The following is a 5,229-nucleotide window of genomic DNA, read 5'->3' on the forward strand; positions in this document are numbered from 1 at the left end:
AAAAAAAAGAAAAAAAAAGAGAGAGAGAGAGAGAGAGAGAGAAGGAAGGAAGGAAGGAAGGAAGGAAGGAAGGAAGGAAGGAAGGAAGGAAGGAAGGAAGGAAGGAAGGGAGAGAGGAAGGAAGGAAGGAAGAAAATAGAAGGAAAATGCATTGAAAGGATTTGGGGGAGACACAGAATAGAAGTAATAGCCAAAGAATAGTTCTTGGAAGAGACAGAGACCAGAGAAGTTCTGGAGACCCAGGGGAACTAAGAGATAGTCTCTTTAGGGCTTAGACTCCGGGATGAATGAGCTCCAACCCTGTGGAGAGCTTTAAGATTCAAATTTCTGGGACAATATGTCTGGCATGGCCACAGTCCTGAGCTTACCTCTTGGCCGGAGGAGGGCAAGATGCCCTGATTAATGATACTACCAAGATAATACCCAGTGAGGGACGCTAGGTCACCAAAACAAAACTGAGTCACTCTTGACAGAAGTAAGGAGAATGGCCGCGAGGCAGGCAAAAACAGCAGGCACATTACACAACATTTAGCAAAGAACAAAATCCTTTAAGTAGGATAGGCTTTCATACTCAGAGCCTTGTGGTTTCTTTTTGATATTTAACCCCTAAATGGCAGAGCTGTCTTCTTTCCCCCCGACATCCGTGCCTTCCCCTGCGACACAGGAAGACCTTCCCCATGGTGGTTCCACTTTATGGACAGCATATAGGAATACGAACTCTGCATCAGGCCAGAAACACTGGTTTAGGGATCACTGGGAAGAGAGTCTCTGAGTCTCTGCCAGTGTTCAAGGCAGGCTTCCAGCGAATAAAACGCACTTGGGGGTGAAAGGCAAGCAAGGACCTGTGTCCTGGGAACAGAGCAAGAAAGGAAACATGTCCATTCCCCTTCCTGTACTTATAACCACCCGCAGTTGGCAACTCCTTGCCTGAAAGAGAACGTTTTGTGTTTCAAGAGTGAGCCTGTGGTGGCTGCAGGCTAGTTTATTGAGCGGCTTAGTTCAACCAGACGTATGGACAACTGCATCAACAGGTAAGGGAACCAGATGTTCTGTGCATAGATTGTTCTGAGGAAATTCTGTTACCCCCGCTCTGCCTGGAGGCTAATCAGATACGTGTGTGTGTGTCTGTGTGTACGTGCATGTGTGTGTGTACGTGCATGTGTGTGCGTGTGTACGTGCATGCGTGTGTGTGTGTTACTTCTACAAAACTCATCACCTGAAGTCCCTAAAGTTTCCACAAACATTACTTTCCTGTAGAATCATACCCATTTTAGAGATGGAAAATCTGAGGCATAGTATGTGGAACTATGAGTCAGTGGTAAAACCAAAAAACACGTTCGTGACTACAGGGTAAAGCTCTCCTGATGCGCCTTGAGGATGATGTGAAAACATGAGGGGGGGGGGAACAGAGTGAGGGAGGGAGAAAGAAAAAGAGGAAAACAAGTCTTCAAAGATGCCCGGGTTTGGGGGGGAGGGGGACTTAGGTGCTGAGAGGTGCCATTTATACACAATTGAGATTTAGACTGAAGTCACGGTCATCTCACCTCACACCACAAGCACCTTGCGTCACACAGTAAGTTTTCTCTCCAGCTTTGTGTTTTAGCTATAGGTCCTTCCTCCGGTTCAACCTAGAAGTTTCTTCATTCCTTGTGGGGCTTTTTCTTTCAAGAACAAAATCGCGATACTTCCGTGTAGTTTGAGAAGAGGCCTGATGAGGTTATACAATCACTTCCGGGAGGGGTTTTTAGGGCCTTGGGTCCTGTCTGACTGCTCTCATCGTAGGGGCTGCAGGGAGAGACGATACATTCAAAATGCTCAGAGGAAGAAGGGTAGACTTTGGAGCTCGTCTTCCAGGACAGTGGGAGAGATCTGGGAGTTAGGACAGCCTTCTGGGGAAGTGTCTAGAGCCTGTGAAATCTGTAAAGGGACAAATAATCTTATTCACAATGCCTGATGCATAGTAGGTGTTCAGTAAATGATTTGTTGAAGGAAAGAATACTTAAGTGAGTGGCTGTGAATCCCGTCGCTTCTACCCGACAGACTCCAACGCTTCCTTACCTTTGTGCATTTTTCTACCCTTTGCTGTCTGGCAACTGTGTGTGTGTGTGTGTGTGTTTTAATGTTTATTTATTTTTGAGAGACAGAGAGACAGAGCACGAGCTGGGGAGGGGTGGAGAGAGAGGGACACACAGAATCTGAAGCAGGCTCCAGGCTCTGAGCTGTCAGCACAGAGCCCAATGCGGGGCTTGAACTCACGAACCGTGAGATCATGGCCTGAGCAGAAGTTGGCACTTAACAACCAACTGAGCCACCCAGGCGCCCGATGGCAACTGTCTTTTAAGGCAATGGATCTTAATCTTTTGTGCGCTATGAACCCTTCTGAGAATCTGACAAGAGCAATGGATCCCCTTCTCAGAAAAGGCACAGACTCATACACACAGTCCTGCACATCTTTTCAAGTTGTAAGCCAATGCCCAGGACCTCGCCCATAGCTTCAGCTCCCTGATGGTCCCTTTCTTGCTCTTCTCTCCAGACTTCCTCTCCCTCTTCCCCACAAGCTTCACTGGGTTCCCACAGCACTTTTTTTGTTGTGTTTTAGTTCAGAACTAGAGATAGTTTGGGTCCACATTTTTGTCTGGGCAGGGATTAGAGGCGCCCTCTCCGTTCCACTCAGTGTTGCCGGGGCCAGAATCATCTGAATAATTGCTCACACACCTGGCTGGAGGTTGACACTGTTAAGACCTGAACAGCTGGGGAGCTGACCCCCCAAAGTTAGGGGTCTTTGGGCAGCTCTGCCTGCCTCGATTGGCCTCTCTCCTCAATCTCTCTGGCATATCCAGAGAACGTTAAACATACTTCATTGTTACTTAACACACAACACTACAGTGGTTATTCATGCCCATTGATGGTGGTAATTGTAACTGTTTCACCAGCAACACGTAAGGGCCAGAGCCTATTTATCTCTCTGTTTCCCCAGGATCCGGTGCCTTGAACATAGTAGGCATTTTACTATATGCAAATTAGAATAAAACTCAACACTCAAAAAACCCCATTTAATCCGATTAAAAAATGGGCAGAAGACATGAGCAGAAATTTCTTCAAAGAAGACATCCAGATGGCCAACAGACACATGAGAGGCTGCTCAACATCACTCATCATTGGGAAAATGAAAATCAAAACCACAAAGAGATATCACCTCACAGCTGTCAGAGCGGCTAAAATCAACCACACAAGAAACAACAGGTGTTGGCGAGGATGTGGAGAAAGGGGAACCCTCGTGCACTGTTGGTGGGAATGCAAACTGGTGCAGCCACTGTGGAAGACAGTATGGAGGCTCCCCGAAAATTTAAAAATAGAACTACCCTATGATCCAGTATTCACACTATTAGGCATTTAACCAAAGAATACAAAAACACTAACTCAAAGGAATATATGCACTGCTATGTTTATAGCGGCATTGTTTACAATAGCCAAATTATGGAAGCAGCCCAAGTGTCCATTGATCAGTGAATGGATAAAGAAGATGTGGTATATATACATATAGTGGAATATGATTCAGCCATAAAAAAGAATAAAACCTTGCATTTGCAACAACATGGCTGGAGCCACAGAGTATAATGCTAAGCGAAATAAGTCAGTCACAGAAAGACAAAAAGACAAATACCATATGATTTCACTCATATGTGCAAGTTAGGAAACAAAACAATTGAGCAAAGGGGAAAAAGAGAGAGAGAGGCAAACCAAGAAACAGACTTCACTATAGAGAACAAACTGATGGTTACCAGAGGGGCGGTGGGATGCGGATGGGTGAAATGGGTGATGGGGATTGAGGAATGCGCCTCTGATGAGCATTAAGTTATTAAAATAAAAACTTATACGTATATACACACACATGTATATGCTAGATAGAGACGCATGTAGGCATGTACTTGTTTGCTATTACATCCCACTACATTTCAAAAATAGGATTAGAAAGTGGCTTATTTACATATATCAATTCAACAAAATAAAAAATTTTAAACTAGGAAACGAAGACTAAGTGGGGAAAAAAAAAGGTAAGAAGGTGTGTTGAAATAAAGGACGAGACCGGTACCTGAAATGCACTTACCATTGGTGGTCCAGAAATCTGCTCAAGTATCCTGGTGATAAAAGCAAAGAGTTATAACCAGTTACACAATGCATGGTGTTAGACACAAACAAACTGACTGCTTAGGAAAGCACAACTTTCATTAGCAACAGACTACACAAAATTACAACCTCCTTGGGACACCTGGGTGGCTCAGTTGGAGAAGCATCCAACTCCTGATTTCAGCTCGGGTCATGATCTTACAGTTCAGGGATTCGAGCCCTGTATCTGGCTCTGCACTGACAGTGTGGAGCCTGCTTCGGATTCTCTGTCTCTCTCCCTCTCTCTGCCTCTCCCCTGCTCTCTCTCTCTCACTCTCTCTATTTCTCTCTCTCTAAAAATAAATAATATAAATAAACATTAAAAATAATCTAAAAGTACAGCCTCCTTGCGGTAAAAATTATAGCAGGTTTATACAATGAATTCCGTATAATGTCCCCCACTGCAGGTTAAGGGAAGTTCAACACAAGCAAATCCGTAAGTGGCCAAAGAAAAGGGTGCAGTTCTCTAAGAGTCTGGTTTTATCTAAGGAAAACACGTAAAACTATCTATCTAGCCCAGCCCTTTTCTAAAGGGTAGACCATGGAATACTGACCATTACTGGAGAGGTTGTGCCCATGAGGGTTTCTGTGGTCAGGAGAAGTTTGGAAACTCAACCATGGCTTCTTGGAACCTCACCGTGAACGCTGGCTTTATAAAGGCTCTGAGAAGTCCCGCAGTAAAGAATCCAGCATTTCCCAAGCTTCTTGGGCCACTGTTGTGCAAGAACCTAGCCCCAGTCTCCAAATGGCACCTAGGCTCACTGCTCCTACATGTCGTTTTTGTTTCTCATAAAAGCATATAGGATTACCAGATTGCTGTTCTTAAACAAGTTATGCCAGTATCTCTTTCCTTTGTCTTTTCTTGAAAGGACTTAGGAAAGAAAGAAATATCTGCAAACCTCCTGCTTAAATCACCTTTGTTTAAAGTCCGTTCTATTTGTTCTTCGTTACAGGCAGGACTCAAAAAAAAAAAAAAGATTAGGGAGAAATGTGTCCTCCCAAACACCGTCTAAGGCAGAAGACAGGGGTGCTTGAATGTCACCAAAAGCCCACAGTTTCTGC

General features: G+C 44.6%; 1 long non-coding RNA gene across 1 annotated transcript; it reads right to left on the reverse strand.

Annotated features, from left to right (window-relative positions):
• Positions 1-650: 650 nt before the first annotated feature.
• Positions 651-4,803, reverse strand: LOC120244925. The gene is made up of 3 exons (XR_005531667.1): positions 4,722-4,803; positions 4,109-4,139; positions 651-1,917 (listed from the first exon to the last, which is right to left on the reverse strand). It is a non-coding gene; the product is annotated as an uncharacterized LOC120244925 (long non-coding RNA).
• Positions 4,804-5,229: the final 426 nt, after the last annotated feature.

The sequence above is a fragment of the Hyaena hyaena genome, unplaced genomic scaffold (genome assembly GCF_003009895.1).
Source record: "Hyaena hyaena isolate Hyena2069 unplaced genomic scaffold, ASM300989v1 scaffold_0, whole genome shotgun sequence".
Taxonomy (NCBI): Eukaryota; Metazoa; Chordata; class Mammalia; order Carnivora; family Hyaenidae; genus Hyaena; species Hyaena hyaena.